This window comes from Leptonychotes weddellii, chromosome 14, assembly GCF_054177405.1.
Source record: "Leptonychotes weddellii isolate Sample4059 chromosome 14, ASM5417740v2, whole genome shotgun sequence".
NCBI lineage: Eukaryota > Metazoa > Chordata > Mammalia > Carnivora > Phocidae > Leptonychotes > Leptonychotes weddellii.
In genome coordinates this window covers 6,552,096-6,570,768 of record NC_138382.1, presented here as the reverse complement: position 1 = coordinate 6,570,768, position 18,673 = coordinate 6,552,096, and the positions used below count along the sequence as shown (strand labels likewise).

The following is an 18,673-nucleotide window of genomic DNA, read 5'->3' as shown; positions in this document are numbered from 1 at the left end:
AAATAAAGACAAATACAAATAAATTTGAAAATAGATTTCAAAGTCTTTCTCCCCCTTCCTTCCCTAAACTAAACACATAACTTCCATGACTTGAGTCGTTCCTCACTCCTGTCAATGCCCATTTTGCTGCCCTTTCCAGTGCCTCTCCAACTGTTCTGTGTCCATAACGAGCTACAGAGAAAATAATTGCACATTATTAGTTTAAAGTGTTTAGTTTAGCACTCTAAACTAAGAGCTCAATGACCTAAGTTTAAGAAAAAGAGTACTCCAGAGTCATGCTCATTTTTAAAAGTACAAAACTGTTGACACATATTCAATTTGTAGAATGCTATGATTTCAGTCCAGACAATTACTCTCATCTTGAATTTGTGTGATTAACTTTTAACCATTATTAAATTTCATGATGTTTCGGTTGGACCACTGAGGGGATTTATCTTCAATTTGTAGGTAAGTAATCTCATAGATTGTTACAATACTAATAAGGCTTAAATGCATACTTGAGTAAGGTGAAAACATACTTTGGAATCTATTATTATCGAAGACTCTAGAATTCTGTATGATGAAGGAACCACGCTTAACATTACTACCACTATAAATGTTACTCCACCCTAGAATTTTCAAGGCTCTAAACACACAAAGAGCTTACGGAAATCACTTTTAAGAACCAATGTACTTAACTACCAGACTTGGGATCATAAATACATTCAATATTTTTAATTGTATAAAAAATGATAATGCTTATTACCATCACTTTATGGCCAACACAGGATATATTTCATATGGACAGTTCATGTTTTAGCTTTTATAAATTTATGTATTTTTAAAACTATACTATTTTAAAACCAGTCATCATTGGCCCTGGTAAAAGGTGCATCCGGTATACTGTGTTAATTCAGTAAATATTGGTGGAAGAGGAACAGAAGTTAAGGAAAATGCCAAGAGCCTAATTCGTGTTTCTATACTCACAGCGCCAGTAGGAAGACATATGATCACAGCTTGTAGCAGAAAGTAAGAACAAAATAAGAGGCAGAGTTTGCTAGTCTGATGCACAGTCCATGCACAAAGGGCATCCTATCTTCAAATGGACATGCTCTTCAGGCCACCAACATCCCCAAGGGTGGCTCCTGAAGAACTTTTCTGATTGGAAAATAGAATTTGAAAATTACCAATACAGTGGATAAGAATCCTAGAGGAAGACTCCCAAGGCCTGGGTTCACACCCTAGATCATCCATCTACTAGCTCTGAGCTTCATTCAAAGGTGTTTCGTAACCTCTCTCAGTCCTAGGTTCCCTACCCATAACATGGAGACAACCCCTGCCCCATATGACCGACCAGCTGAGAAAAGCTAACCAAGATGCTAAAGACACAAAACAAGCTCATAAGGTGTGATCTACTACGTAAATGGGAAGTATATTATAATCACTGTCTTATATGTGTAAAAACAAACACTTTTCTTCCCTACCACTACCACTCCCCCTTCCAAGGCAACTTCCTTATTTCACATACAACAAAGACATCCAGTGTTACCAAAGTGCAAGAAGGCCCAAAAATTGGATTAAAAGGAAAAGAATGGGAAGAACAGACACATACAGAATTGTTCTCCACTGCTTCTCAAAATAATTCAAGGCAAGTTCATCTCCCACTACTCTCCAAGGGAAGGACTGCACAGACACATCTATTGGTTATTTTAAATGTCCTCTGAGATATTTTTAATAAACCTTATTTGTAAGCACTTTTAGTAGAAGTATACAAAAAAAAAAAAAACCTCTTTTCTCCAGGCCCATACTAACTGTCACAATTATTAGGTATGATATCAATGTCCACATCAGTGCCCTCAACCATGAAAATTGAGTAATAAGGAAAAAGAATATCACATTCACTTGTTTAATACAGACAACCCAAACAGCTTGAGATTTATGATAGAGTTGTAAGGCTTCCCTAGAGATACTATTTGGGAGAGTAGGTACTCTCTTTAAATACACTATCTGGGGGCGCCTGGGTGGCTCAGTCATTGGGCGTCTGCCTTCGGCTCAGGTCATGGTCCCAGGGTCCTGGGATCGAGCCCTGCATCGGGCTCCCCGCTCGGCGGGAGGTCTGCTTCTCCCTCTCCCACTCACCCTGCTTGTGTTCCCTCTCTCACTGTGTCTCTGTCAAATAAATAAATAAAATCTTTAATAAATAAATAAATACACTACCTGTGGTAAAGCTTACAATGGCCCTTGAATTATAACTCCTATACATAAACGTACAACTTTTTATTATAAATCATGTTACGAAGGCCTTCAGACACAAAACTATTCAACATATCTTTCTTGTAACCTTATATCCATAACAAAATACTGGAAAATGTACAGGAGAATTTCTGGGTGCACCCTGTGGAAAACTTTTATCAAACCACAGGACTGAGATGAAGGATCCAGCTCCAGCTTACTTCTCTTGAATCTTGATTAAGTCTCTACCCAGCAGATTGTGTGATTATCTTCCCACAGAAGCTGAAGACTGAAGAAATATTAAAATAGCAATGTTTTATCATATTGAATGGGCTGACAATTGCATTTCAACTATGTGGAAATCTAAGGAAGTAACGTGGGTGCAAACATAATCTCAAAGACCAATGATGAAGAAAAGCTTACAAGTAGTTAGACTCTATGCTACCCATCTGATGCCCGCCCCCACCACTCACCTGACCCCTACCCCTGCTCTTTTCACCTTTCTGAATGCCAGTGGAAGGCCTCTCCTTAAAGTACTCTTGTAGTGGAAGCGGAAGTTCGCACACCAAACGGCTGCGCCTTCCTACATAACCCACCCATTATTGAGTAGGAGAATTATGACATCAGCAGCATGTTAGCCCACATCCACTGATCCACATGCTACCATGTCCCGGGCTGGATTTCATAAGAATAGCTGTTATCTTTTACTACCTTTAATGTGAATTTACTCTGATACAGGCTAGATGTTTGGTAATCTATGAAACAACTATGGAAATGCACATGGCATTTAGTTACACTTTTGTTGACTGCCATGTTAGAATGCCAAACCCAGACACCATGCAGGGTGCCACATGGGTAACAAAGGGGTGGGAAAAGACTAACTTAACAGTCTCATATTTATGCTGTCAGTAAACCACCCTGAGCAAAGCACCTAGAATTTCACATTGCCAGAGCTTCAATGTTCTGTCTTACTATTTCCCTATAAACTGTGTGGGTTAGTGCATCATTTTCAACGCAGCATGCCTTTAATCCTACTTGGGGCAGGCTGGAGAGGTAGTTGGGTGGGAGGGCTTCTCTTGCACTTTCCATAGCCCCGCAGAAAGCTAAGCTGTCCAAAGTGTTTACAAATAACTGTAACCAAGGGCACCTGGCTGACCCAGTCAATAGGGTGTGCGACTCTTGATCGTAGGGTCATGAGTTCCCCACGTTGGGCGTAGAGCTCACTAAAAAAATAAATAAATAAAATAAAAAGTAACCCATAACAATGTGAAGAACAGTTTAATACTGTTTTGTCTTAAACATATACAAGCAGAGAAAGAAAATAAAGTTCCTCACCATATGAACCATTGCCAATCATCAAGAGACGAAAAACTTTCCCAAAATCTTATATATAAAAACCGCTCTTGAAAAGATTTGGACATGAGACCCCATATTAGACACATTAAAATACTGTACTTTGTGTACCTATAATTCATAATTTATAGAGAACATGTGATCAATTACCTCATATTCTTTCCATGAGCCAAACTCAATGTATTCTCTACCATAAAATGCCAGAATGACCAAGTAGCCTAAAATATTAAAAGCAAAGAGAATTAGGTTAACATTAAAAATGAATTCTTTGCTATCTACAAGTTATGTAATTACTTCAAATTACTGAATCTGTGGATAAATATTAACTGCCATATAACTGAATTATTTTTTAAATATTTCTTTGCATGACTGTTATCTACATGTTTAAGTTTCCTATTTAGCCAAAAAAGAAATTGTTTTGACAGGATGGGAAGGAGAGAGAATTTTTATTTTTTAAAGAATAAACACATTAATAATCAGGAAAAATATAAGTGAGGGGAAATAATGGAGAGAAGGATTCTTTGAAAGAATCTGTACTTCTAAATTGTGAAGACAAAAGACCAAACAGTTTGAGAATCAGCTTGCTAACTTATTATACAGAATGAAGCAAAAGCAAGAATGGATTAACAGCTGACATACCTCTGCTCATTCCTTAAAAATAATTAACTAAGATTTGTTTCTTAAAAAACAAGCAAAAACAATGCATAAAAAGGTCACATAGATGAAGAAATTAATACGAAATACATGATTATTCAGTTTCATGAAAATTTTAAAAAGAAATCTTTGGCTCTGGGGAGAACAGGCAAGATTACTTTTAAACTAATGATTTTTATTTGCTAATAAAGTAACTTTAGGGTAACACTGAAATACAAACATGTACTTCAGTGTATTTGCTTATTATATATGTTCATACCTTTTTGCCCTAAATTTGACCCATGGTATCAGGTTTCAATTTAGTAAAGAGTATATCTGATCACTTAGTCAACCATAAACAGCATCATAGCTGCCTGGCATGATGTAGTTTTGTTTGTTTTCTTTTTTTCTTTAAGGGTAAAGATGACATTAAGTGACAGTTGCCATAAATTTTTATGTTGGTCAATTAAACTTAGAAAAATAACACAGAAAACAGGCACAGCTGAGTATATATGAACAAGCAACAGTCTAAATACACATATTTGGGGTTACTTGAACAAGACAAGGATCACGAAAATAATCACAGGTGTTTGCTGTGTATTTAGTCGATTACAAGTCAGATACAGCAAAAGTGCAATAATCTACACTAATCAACACACCAGAGTTCTCAAAAAGAACTTGGCAATTTTAACCCTATTATCAGATTTTCCTGTTACTTTGTCATTATGAAACAGGATATTTTCTGACATGATGTATTACACACAGTTACTATAAACTAAGTGACAACGATATTTTGTAACAACTTTGAACACAAGGACTGAGTTTTATGTACCTACAATTAGATGTTTCTAAGATCTCTACTGGCTCTTTTATTTATTTATTTTTTCCAACGACCCTCCCTGATATGCAACTTGTTAAGTGAATACCGAGTTAGAAAATTCAAGCTCATCTACAGTCATCTCTGTCCTCTACTCCTCTGCAAACAGGTGACAAGCAGAATGTCCTCTCTGAACACCTTTTACCCCCTCATCTGATGGGACAAAAGTGCTCAGGATCTCTTCCTTTCACGAGTTCCTCAGGCACCTGTCACAGTTCACTGATGATGCAAATTTGTGTTTGTCACTGATAGTTTTATTTTTTTAAAGATTTTATTTATTTACTTGAGAGAGAGCGAGCGAGCATGAGCAGGGGAAGGAGCAGAGGGAGAGGGAGAAGCAGACTTCCCTGTGAGCAGGGAGCCCACTGACAATGTGGGGCTCAATCCCAGGACCCTGGGGTCATGACCTGAGCTGAAGGCAGATGCTTAACCAACTGAGCTACCCAGGTGCCCTCCACTGATCATTTTAAACTTAAAATCCAATTTGTTTCTTAAAGACTGTTCTCATATAATATGGTTCAATTATTCATTTGAGAAAGAATTGCAACTATTCTAGGTCCCACCCACACAAATATTAAATGCACATAGTCCCAACACACTACCATGCCAATCACAGCAAGATGCTTCCTCCCTCAAAGCTCTAACACTGACCCCACAAGAACTTATTTTCCTTAGTTCTTTCTACATTCTATAACATCTTTCTTCTCACATCTCTGGCACAGCTATTCAAATACCTTCATCTTGTCCTTCAACATCTATTGAGTCGCTACTGTGCGCCTGGTGACGTGCTAGACACAATGGTGAACCAGTTACTTTGCACTCAGGCCCCATCTCATCTGCTCCCACAGACTGTCCGAACTTTCTCAGTGGCTTTATTCCCTCTCCTGCAACCCAGTGATCTTTGACCTGTCTCACTCTCATTTTCTCACACCCCACAACTAATTAGTAAACACGTCCTGCTGATCTGTCATTCAGGTCAGCTAATCCAGCCCAGCACTACCCTGAGATCCAGGGGAAAAGGGCCACTGCCCTGGGCTTTGCACTTTTACCTCTGGCCAGATACTTCCACATAAAATGAGAAATCTGCTCGGCCCAGGGCCATGCTCTCTGACTCCTCTGGACTCTACCTCAGCAAATTCCCAGGACTTGAATTCCCTTGCAGAGCCCTGGACGATCATCCCCAGGGCAGATGGAGATGCAGGCATTCCCACCGCCAGGCCCAAAAGGTGGTCAAGAGATAGCTTGCAAGGAGTAGGGCATGTGGACATGCTCTGGCAGAGCCTAGGAGATGGGGGAAAGGAGGCAGACTGCAGGACAGGGACAAGGTGACAGAGCCAGTTCTCTCTTTGCCGCTATATTCTAGAACAGAACTCCTAAAAAATCTGAGAATTCTAAATGGTCATCCATCTCCTTATAAAGCTGTATTGGTCAAACTGGGAGGTAAGAGCATATTTTACTTAATGGTTAGCTGATCTGCAGCATTTACGTATGTGGAAATATAATGAGTGAGCTTCTATTTGCATTCTTATGCCCATAAATGTTAGGAATGGGACAGGTTTCCACATCCTATTTCCACTGAAAGTTCCCCAGCTCCAATCTTCATTATAACCTATCAAACGATGATTATTATAACAGTAGTGCAGAAGTAGTAGTAGTAAAAGGATCATTAACAATATCTCTCACTGAAGATCCTAGCATAGTAAGGGCATCTAATCTATACCAAACTCTTTCACAACCTTTGTGTTACTTACAACCCCACTCCCACCCGCCCCAGCTAGTTATCTACATCTTATCCATGAACTGAAAGTAAAAGGATGGCAGAAGGATTCGAACCAACGTCTTTCTGAATTAAAAGCCCAGGTTCTTCACCTTATACTTCCTTTCAGATGATTATGAGCAGTTTACCTGGCTTCAGACCCACTCCCTGCTCATCTACACAGATCTGCCAGATTCATTTCCCTAAAGCACCATTTTTACCTTCACATTGATCCACTTTAAAGATAAATACTGGTCGGTTATGCTCTGTCCAGTTAAGTTCCAAATCCTTAGCCTGATTTTCCTTTCCACTCCATCTGCTTCATTATTCCCAAGAAATAATGGAGCTATGGTTTGCGTACATAGATATACATGTATATACATGTGTGGTGTGAAGAAACGCTTCACACCACAATCATACCTGCCTCTTCCTCTAGCACACACTTAACTTCCAATACACCTTCAAGATCCATCTCACGTCTTCCCTCCTTCCTGAAGACTTCTCTAAAACTACTCCAGACCAGTTTCTGTGAATCCCCATTTGGTGAACCCCCAAAGTACTGATGGTCTCTACCAATCAATAAGTAACTAAACTGTGTGCTCAGCATGGCGGGGAGCCACAAAGGATAGGATATACAGTTTGACTTCAAATCCCTTCATGGAGTTAATCTTGTTGTAAGGCAGCATGGGAGAGACTGGTAAAGTGCCTCTAAAAACAGAGCACCTGGCTGAAAATCTGCTTTGATCCTCTATTAGCATGGGCTTTGGTGTTAAGTTTGCATAGTAATTAGCAGCAGCTCCTTTATGATAAGCAGAATTTTTGGTCCTGGAGCCCACTTAGACCTTAAATTTTTTGAGAACCCCAAAGAACTTTGGTTTCTATGTATTACATCTAGTTGGGCACTGGTAAGTATTTGTCAGCTCTCCTTCCATCCCCTTAAAAAAGCCAGATTTGTAGTTTCTGCTCATTTCCATAGTGTAAATATACCCAACATGGCTAGTCTCAAGCTAGCAATGTGACATCGGAATGTGGTGTTAGGAGGAGATGAGCAACACTGACTCGCTCGAGCTGGTACTAACCAGCTTCCGTCTGTCACTAGGTATGTGTCCCCAGTCATCATATTAGAAAGTAAAATGGGGAAAGGTAATAACTACTTATTAATTTAAAAATTACAATAAAACCATTACATCTTAACATAAGCTTATTTTTATGAAGTATATCTAAATTTTCCAAAAGATTTAATGAGAAGAGTGGCATTGTTTTACATTTTCACAAACTTCTTTGAATGTCTTGTATTAATAGAAGACAACGGGCTTCTCCCATTGACTTCCGCAGTCAAGCTGCTGTTTTGGTTGAATATATTAAGAAAATGCAGTCTCACGTAGACATTTAGAACCTCTTGGGGCTGGTGACCCTAGGTATGCTCCATTCACACTTTGAGCAGCATTCATGTACAGTCTCCAGTTTGCATAAAACACTTCAGTGTGAAAAGACCTTACTAATAGTGTGAGTTTATTTAGTTTTTCTCACCTAGCAATTACCCCAATATGAATAATTCTAACTTTAGACTGCACTGAAAAGCAAGTTTATGCTATTTCATATGCATGTGTGTATATATTTGCAGACAAATGTACATACATGTATATATATGTACACAAACCATAGCTCCTCAATTCAACAACTCAAAGTGGTAAGAATATCAAGGAAGAAAAAGGTAAGGTGAAAAAGACCAACTGAAAACTTCTTCATTTGTAGGAGAAAAAAATTCTATGCAGAGAGAATATTTATGAAGCTAATGCATGAATCTTCACTGAGCTGGACATAATATTCAATTAAACATAAAAGGTACAATTATGTTCTACATTTTTACAAGTGGACAATTGTAGCTTATGTACCAGATGGTAAGTCAGAGTTACATATTCACTGATGTCAAACAATGGCTTCTATCAGGAGAGAATCCTATTTCATTTGATTCTGAAATTTAAAACTTCCCAACTTAATGTTTTTTGGCAATATTTAATTCTTCAAAACTGATATCATTTAACAGCTTAACAACATAAGCACATAAATCATACTCGGGGGGGGGGGAATTCATTGATTTAAAATTAGCGGAACTACTGGTAACAGCTAGTGGTTTTATCTGAAAGACTGTATCTGCATGACATTAAGTGCTATTTTTCCCTGGCTCTAAGTATCACTGTAGCCTGGTATTCTCCCTCTTAAAATATCAAGGCAACACTAAGCATTAAGCACGTTCTGTACCTCCTCCTCTCCTTAAGCTTAGCTGAAATTACCTTCTTCAAAGAATTGAAATAGGAGAGCCATTGCCTAAACCGGTCTAATTCCACTAGCTACTTCAAGCCATTATATTTCAAACCACTTCTATTCTTTTGAAAATATTATCTTCTCATTAAATTAAGTGCCTTATGGTCTCTTTAGCAACAACAGAATACATTAAAATGTAAACCCTATTTCATCAATCAATGGTGAGCACGTTGAACATTTTTTAGGGGTAGGCCACAAGGTAGCAAAGGTAATCAGGTTTTTATGTGACTCTGCTGTTGCCTTATGTCTTAGCAGAAGCTACTGATAACTCATTTTCAGTTCCCCTATATCAACAATGTAGTGTTAACACAAGATTGGGCCCTTTACTCACTTCTACTCTTAAAATTCTTTTACATGGAAGAAGAATTTGAAGAGAGGCTAAATGTTTAAATGATGTAAGGCTTACTGTACACCCTCACTAAAATAAATAAATTTGCTCTAGTCTTTAAATTCTACCCTTTGTGCAGGGAGTAAGTTCCTTCATCTGTCAGGGTGTACTGTTCCTATCATTTATTGCTCTTGCAATCTTTAAAGATCCCGCCCCAAGATTCAATTCTGTGAAGAGGGGTCACTGAATAAAAGCTTAAAACATTCCTACCCACTGATCAATGCTGACAATGACTCAACAAAATATATCGCGCATAATACCTCTCTTTGAAAACAATTTTGTTTCTAATTATATCCAGTTCCATGTTACTATTTTCAGCAGCCACCTTCTTCTGCAAAACCTTCCTCACACACTACCACAAAGAGTGAGCTAACCTAATGACAACACCAGCTACCACAGTCTGAGAGCTAATTCTAGACTGTCATGCCAACTTCTCTAGATATGCTTATCTCGTTTTAGCTTTCACTTTTTCATTATAACCCAACTGAACAGATACTATCCCCACATTTACATAAAAAAATCAGAGATCGAAGTAGTTAAGGAATAAGTTCAAGGATAATTAGCTATCAAATGACAAAACCGGAACTGGAACTCAAGTCTCTCCTACTCAAAGGACCAGGACGCACACCTTTTCCTGACAGTGTTGCAAGCTGACAGTCCACATGCAACATGCTTCAGGTATTTATATTTTTTAAGGTAAAGACCTAAGTAGTCGTGGAAATTTGTGTATGTGGACTAAGCAGATGATTGTCTCCCATGGTATAGTTTGGGTCTCTGTGGAAATTTTATAGTTCCATGCAAAGTACTTTCAAAGTTCCATCAGTACTCTCCATGCAAGTACTACAACAGCCTTCTACTAATATTGTGACAGTCCTGACAAACATCTATATTCAAGATTAGCTGAGGGAGGTAATATTCCCACAAATCTGCTTTGTACCGAACCTATGTTGTGTGTTTAATGGTGAGCTGTGATCTCACACTCACAGACTGAACCACAGTGCATGTCCAGGCTTCACAAGGTAGAAGACAGGGACAAAGTCATGAATGGCTAGAACGTGTAGCAGGTCAGGCTACTTAACTGCTCAACTATAATTCAGAATCATTGATAGGATGGTTCCACAAAGTGCTACACAGTCGCTCTGCAAAATACAGATGGAACAAAGTCAAGCAGCAGTACAACTCCAGAAATATGACTGAAGGTAACAACGACCACAAACAATTTTTTTCTCTAGAAAAGCAAGCAATTCAATCTTGTGAAAGGGATGCCTAAATTCAAGTGTTCTATTGGCTTGTTAAGGGATAAAAAATATTAAAAATATTTCGGAAAGTAATGATCTAGTTGCTAAAACTTCCAAAAAGTTTGAGTTCTGCCTGGTAAAGGTAGTATCTGCATTGGATCGGTTAGCAGAAACGAGCCGCTCTGGGGATGCCAAGCTCATCCCTGGATCTCTGATGCTTCATGATCAGATCCTCTAGTAGGACGCTAGTATAACATAAGGTGGGGGTATTAAAATATCTTAATGGGAAAATGCCACCACTGGTAAACTATTATCACAGAAATGCAAAAGAGCACACCACTCAATCACTGATAAACATCTCTACCTAAAGCAGATTTATTGTTAAAAAAAAAAAAAAGTTTGTCTACCATTTACTTGTTCTATGCCATGTGCTTGCTTAAGAGGTTGATTCTACCTTTTGCTGAAGCTGTGTATTTTCTAATGTTTAGGGCGGCTGTCAAGTAATCAGAGTAAGCGGTGCCATTTTAATAAGGAAGTCTTTTAATGAAATATAATAGGTCACAAATACCTAATTTCTGCTCTTTACTGTAATTGCCAGTCTTTACTATAACTGCCACTTTAACAATCTTTTCCAAATGCTGACACAAAAGATGAACAAATCAAGGGTATTAGCATGTGTGTGTATTTACAGCTCATTGCCGTCAAAGGCTGTAGCTCCACTCCCAACTCCAGCAGCTACATGAGGATCCGTTCCTTTTGATGGAGGCATCCTGTTTCAGGTTATGAATGCGTCTGAATTAATCTCTTTTTCATGGCTACATAAGCAAACACATAGTAAAGAATACCCGGGAGAATTGTTGACAAAGTTATAGCACAATATGACACCTTCAGGAATATCACAGACACATTTACTGTCACTGTGGAGGATTGTACATTTTACTACTTTATTCTTCTTCAATAAATCCTCTGCTCCATCAGTTATCAGCTCCCAATTTCAAAAAACATTGTTTACATATAGTTCAAATAGTGTGTTTTTTTAAAATAAATTGTAAATTATCACAAGTATCAGTTTTATATGCACATGCACATAAGTTGCAAACATAAAACTCCAAGGAGTTGCTGCAAAATTAAAGGAGCAGATCAGAGAGAAAACACAAACATGGTTTTTTATTTTTAAGAAGCACATTCATTGTAACTATTTTACCAGAGCTCAATTTTAAGTTTATGATTTAAAAGTCTCTAAAAAAAAGAATTCCCTGAAAACTTCTTTACATGATAATCTTTTTACTTTTTTTTTTTTTTTGGAGCATATTATTTTTTGTAACCAGTATCGTTTTCAATTTGGTACTGTTATTGCTATTTTAATATCAGAAGTCCTCTGCACAAACAGGAGTAGTTTTATATGAAGTTTGCCCATTTTTGAAAGGGTAAGCTTCCCCAAATCAAACTAGCTAACTGTGAAAAGAAAACCATGACAACTGTTTGTACCTCTTGCTTTATTATTACATCCGGCCTGGTCACTCTTAGAAATTCAATCTATTATGGTTGCTAGGAGTCTGTTGCTGAGCAACATAGAAGGGTATGCTGTGCTTTCAGGCTAAGGAGTGCTAATAAACCTGTAGGCTTCCCTCTAGGAGTCTGACCAGTGTGCTTAAAGGGCTTAATACTTTTCAAGAGTGATTGGCCCACAAATCAAGACACATCCTATTAAAAACAAGTCACACTGAGAGATTTCTAACAAAGGAACAAAATGCTAAACATACACAAATATCCAAAATGTATCCTCAGAATCCCTAACTAATTTGGTAAAACAAACAAAGAACAGATTATGATCTACATTTCAATTATACCACCTACCATCCCCAAGTTTTTATTTCCATATAGTCCCCTAAAAAGTTATAATGGATATAAATGAATGGAGAAAGTTTCATGGGAGGGGAAAAAAAAAAATAAAAAAGCAGTACTAAGTACGTTCAACTTTGATTAAAATATATGTGTGTGTGTGTGTGTGTGTATCGGACTTATAAAAACTCTAGTAATAGAAAAATAAATTAAAACTAGCAATCCAGAAGTACTGAAGTCAGCAAAACTAAATAGCATTCTCCCCACATCCCTGGGCCACACACACACACACACACACACACACACACACAAAAAAACAACAACAGAAAAAACCATTGAGAAACTGAAAAAATTCCAAATTTCATTTTATTATAAAAACAGATAATTTTTTTTGTTTTTCTTTTCACCCCCTTTGGTCAGTAATGATTTTAATTCCAAATCTATTCTACCCTATCATATGCATATTCTAGAATTTTAAAGATTAACAAGAAGTTATTCACAGAAATTCACAATTAGATGGCATTACTTGAATGTAAATGAGAAGAAAAAAGATAGAGTCTATCAATAAAATACCGCTACCAAATTATGTGAAAAAGAGTTGAAAAGTGGGCTGTGTTGACTTTTATTTACTTATATTAGATATTAGATAAGTCTTTTCCATAAAATATTTGAAGACAAAAATAGATGAAGCTGGTTTACCATAAAATACCGAAGACCATAAAGATAAATAAGAATAACATATGATTGGGGCGCCTGGGTGGCTCAGTCGGTTAAGCTGCTGCCTTCGGCTCAGGTCATGATCCCAGGGTCCTGGGATCGAGCCCCGCGTCAGGCTCCCTGCTCAGTGGAGAGTCTGCTTCTCCCTCTCCCTCTGCCTGCCTCTCTGCCTACTTGTGCTCTCTATCTCTGTCAAATAAATAAATAAAAATCTTTAAAAAAAAAAAAAGAATAACATATGATTTTACAATAATTACCTTAACTATGAAAATTTATCCAGAACTGTCGAAGGATATTTTGGCTATACTAACACTGCCTGCAACTTTTGCAAGTTAAAAATAAATTTTTTTAAAAAGCCAGGCAACATATTCTCTATGTCCGTCACGATATTTAGCCCCTCTATCTAACTACTCTGAACTGGGAGCACTTTTCAAAATAATCTGTCAACTGCACTACCAGATTCTTTTTTAAAGAGCCACCTGTCCTTCAATAGTTGTTTCTATTTCTTCTCGTTACGCACCATAGGAAGCAGAGCAAAGGAATTTAACTATTTTTTTCTAAAGTACCAAGAAACAACAAACAGAGGAATGCAGAACAACTATCCAAAAAAGAAAGAAAAGAATTCCAATAATAAAGGAGAGCGGACGCAGACCAAGAGGTGGAAAGGCAGCATCTGACGGAGGAACAGACTGAAGCAGGAAGAGAAAGGGTTGGCTAACGAGGTTGAGCATTGAAACAGCCTCTGAGTAAAGCCAAGCAGAGCAGAACAGAGCAAATGGGAGGAAAGGGACAGAAAGGAGGACAGAGACAAGAATGTGTTAGAAAGAGATAACTGAAAGAAAATTTGCATAAAGAAACAGGGACTCATTTCACACATGTGGAAGAAAAGAAAAACCAAACATGAGAATTTTATATCCAAGAATGTGTTTTTCCTGGATCCATCCTTGTTTCGTAAAAAGGCGCGCATGCAAGAATTCAGAAAACGTTCTTAAATGCAGTGATATCAGTAACATTTATGATGTAAAAACCAACTGATCAGTTAACTTGAAGACTCAGTTTTACAATAAAATCGTTTGAATACTTTCCAATTCTCATTTAGGATATGAAAAATTTAACTTAATTCTAAAGCTGCAGGACCTAACATATGAAAACCTTATTAAAAGTAATAAAAATGGATTTTCCCAAACAAGAACAAAACATGAAAACACACACACCACACGTACGAACACACACACAGCAGTTAATGAAGTTATTACAGCCACATCCTACTTAGGAGTTATATCGGTCACAGGGTCTGTGTTGGGCAAATGTGCACATTTTTAAAGCAGCGGTTTACTACTTGGTCAGCTGCTAGTCAAAGGTACTTAAATCATCCTGGAAGAATCTGCTCTGAAAGAATCAAAGTTCTAAACTGGCTACCTTAATACTCAGGGTCCTGTCAGGCACTATTAACTAAAAGGCAGTGGGGCAAAATAAAGGATAAAAATTTAAAAGATGAGAATGGATGTCCCATCGGGGAAGCATTATTGGAAAGAGTCTTCTGGTATTTATTGGTATTTTATGTCTTTAAAATCATAAAGCTGCAATAATTAGAAAGCGTGGCATACTTAAAAGAAACCATAGGAGTATGTAACTATAGAGAACAACGTATGCATCCATAGAATTAAGCCTCTTTTTTGCACATACCAGTTTTCTACAATTTGTAACACCCCATCATATTTGATTCATTTCCCCATACCCACCACCTTCCTTAAAAAAAAAAAAAAGATCCTCCATAAATGTTGAATATTTATTGAATTCTGAATTTTAAATTTCATAAACTTTTTGTCAAGAATTGTAGGTTCTTTGATAAATCACATAATTAGGGTAGATAACCAATGAATTATAGGTTATTCTTTTCAGTCCCATATCTTACCAATTATAAAAAGAAATCATGACAGCCATAAATATAACATTATTGCTCCTTCCTGCTGACAGAATATTTCCCAAAATGCACTTTTTCATATTATTTCTGTAATTTCTTTAGCCAAGGTCAAAAGGAAGTTTTTTAATATTAAAATGTCTAAAAGAAATGTGACACAAACACCTGATTAGAAGAGTGATATCAGTTAAAAACGTATTTTAAAACTTCCTAAAAACCACTTTCAGTTTTTACCTACTACTACGCACTTTTATACATTTAGAAATTTGAAAAGAGATATTGGACCAACTGAAAAAAAGGCACAGTCCCGGATCGGGTGATTTCTGAAATGCGTAAGTGAGGATACTGAAAACAAGGTTATCTTGAGGTATATTCCATAAATCCGAAGGACAGTTTCAGTTGTATCACATTTTAAATGCCAAAAACTTCAAAGACACATGTTTCACAGTTTGGCGGGGTGGGGGGGAAGCAAATACACAGAAAATCGTTAGAAAACCTAAAATGAAACTAAATCATCTTACTGAAGAGATAAATGTTACTCTCTCACAAAGCCCTAGCAAATTGTCTTCATGGGGTCTATGCTAAACTTGGAAGATTTAGATTTAATTCCAACCCAAAATCTGAGACCAGAAATATAAAAGGTCACAATTCAGAATTTTAAATGATACTTGTCGGGAAAGTAACCTTTCTTCTTTTCATCCATCCCTCCGTCCACAGGGCAGGATGACAGGATGTGGCAAAGCAGGGCAGGGGGCTGACAATCGGTGCGCGACGCCTCAGTCTCCTTCCGCTCTGCGTCTCTCTCCACAGGTAAAAAGTGAGGGAAATACTAACAGGGTAGCTGGGGAGTAATGAGGTATAGCTAAGGCAAGATTAACCATGATTCGTTAACTATCAAAGCAGAGTGATGGACACATGTGAATTCATTTCGTGATTTCATCAAACTGTTCTATGTTTGTCTATTGACATTTTTCCTTAATAAAAAAGTGGGGGGTATAGATAGTAGACTTGCTCTTCAAAATCTTTTATAGCTCACACATTTTTTCATAGACATGCTGGCCGTACAGACAAGGGGTGATACTAAATTTAGCTTCTTTAATTTTTTATGTATTTGTGTTTTTAATGGTAGAAATACCAGGCACACAAGTTCAACTCTGGCCTACGGGTTGCTAAAATGTGGGCACATCTGGCTCACTTCAGACCCGAATGCCTGGGTGTATCTGCAAGTATAATCTTTTAACCAGCCTTTAAGGACAGAAACTAGGATTCAAAATAAATATTATATCCATAATTATGTAAGTTCAAACAGAGAAAAGTAGTTTTTGTTTAAGGTTCCACAGCAATTTCTACTTCCTTAACTAAATATTAGAAAAACACCCTTACATTACATTATTTTATATATTTTGTACCATTTTTGAAGTATTCCAATACAGTATAATCGCCTCAAATACTGTCAAACTGTACATTTCATAATGGATGACAGGCACATGATGCTGAATATGTGACACTGAACTGAAATGGAAAATATGATTTTGACATTAGTACACTGAAAATCTCATTCTAAAAATATCAGCATGACAATCTATTTGTCAAAATAACAGAATTCTAGACAACTTGCTTCCATTAGTAACTTTTATTTATCTAAATAACCTCTCATTTATGTCTTTTTGCATATACAAAATTTTACAAATAAATTCAATTCATAAATCCATGATTAAAGATGACTAGATAATGATAGATGACTATGCCATACAAACAGTGACATGCGGGTTTCACGTGCTCGGAGACACGGAAGAGCGTCTGAGCACAGAAGCATCATATGCAGCTTCCTTCGCTGGTCCCAGTGAGCCACCCGGGCAAACTGGGGGCATAACCAACAAAACCAGCCACCTAGCTAATTCTGATTTCTAGTTGCCTATTAATTGCAATTTTTTTACTTTTAATAGTTCACATACCAATTCTTTCCAGTTCTTTAGGAACATATTTTGGTGAAAGTTACAGGTGCTTCCGAAGACTCCAACTTGGAAGCAGGTTAACATCCCCTACCCCTCAAGTAAAAAACTAAACCAAACTAAATGTAGTTTTTGAAAGTCTATTAATCTGCTTGTTTCCTTCTAGAAAGCCACAGTTTTAGTCAACATATCTCAAAAGAATGCAGAAGTGAAAAGGCTATGTGTTCAGGGAAAGGCATATAAAAATGATAAAAGGCAAAAAAAAGAGAAACACAGAAGGAAAAGTCCTATACAAAGACAAATATAAGCAATTAGGACACCTTAGTACAGAAGGAAGGCAAGCATCAAGGCGTCAATATTATAAATGTATAAAAGCCATATTTGAAGAAATACACAAAATCTGCTTCTGTCAGATTTTGTTCTCTGTAAGGTCTTCCCAAGCTTCCTATTTGAAATTGCAACGCCTTCATCAACTACCCTACTACCCCTCTTCCTTTCCTTCTTCTTCTCCATAGCATTTACAACCACCTACTATGATACTCATTTATGTCCCCTCTCCCTCATCACCAGTAATGTGAATACAAGCCCCTCAAGGGCAGGGACCTGATCCGTTTTGTTCACTGCTATACCCTCCACCGTGGTTCACTGCTTGGCCCACAATGTATCTGCCAATATTTGCTCAATAAATAAATGGATGAATACAAAAAGTGAAAATGAGCTTGTACCCCTAAACTGATTCTAGAAATTGAAGGGAACCCCTTGAGTCTGAAGAGAGGGTGATATGACTTCACAACTGGTACTAAGTTCACCAAACTCATCAACTCGAGATAGTAGTGAATTAAAATACACAGATTAAAAAGGGACTGGATAGATCTATCAATGACAGTTCATATTTAAAAACAAAGATTTTCCAGGGGAAAGTCTCTGTAGTAGACACTAACGCAAAGAACCCTACCTTACAATAGTACAACCCTTAGTGGAATATCACAAATGCAACCACAGATCTAACTACTGTAATAATTCCATTCTGACACCACCAGCTGCCTTGGGGTGAGCTTGGAATTCAAATCCTGATTCTGCACTTTTGACATTCCAACAGAAACAGTGAAGTTAGGCAGCAAAAGGTGAAACTCAAGAGGTTTGGGGTATTCCAAGTAGCCCCCAAAAAACAAAGTTCTCATAATGCCCCCCACCATGTTTCTCCCATAATAAGCAGTATCAGGAATTCCTGTACCCTAAGCTGTAATCAATCAAGACAGTATGGTACTGGCACAAAAACAGACACATAGATCAATGGAACAGAATAGAGAGTCCAGAAATGGACCCTCAACTTTATGGTCAACTAATCTTCGACAAAGCAGGAAAGAATGTCCAATGGAACAAAGACAGTCTCTTCAACAAATGGTGTTGGGAAAATTGGGCAGCCACATGCAGAAGAATGAAACTGGACCATTTCCTTA

At 37.4% G+C, this 18,673-nt stretch overlaps 1 protein-coding gene across 4 annotated transcripts in view; it reads right to left on the bottom strand.

Annotated features, from left to right (window-relative positions):
• Positions 1-18,673, bottom strand: part of RFX3 (regulatory factor X3) — a 281,571-nt gene that overhangs the window by 244,643 nt on the left and 18,255 nt on the right. Inside the window, exon 2 of one of the 4 annotated variants that reach the window (XM_081802790.1) lies at positions 3,715-3,782. The exons of the other annotated variants lie outside the window; for them this stretch is intronic. The gene's annotated coding sequence lies outside the window, so the exon portion shown is untranslated. The remainder of the gene's footprint in view (positions 1-3,714; positions 3,783-18,673) is intronic. 4 annotated transcript variants of the gene reach the window in all.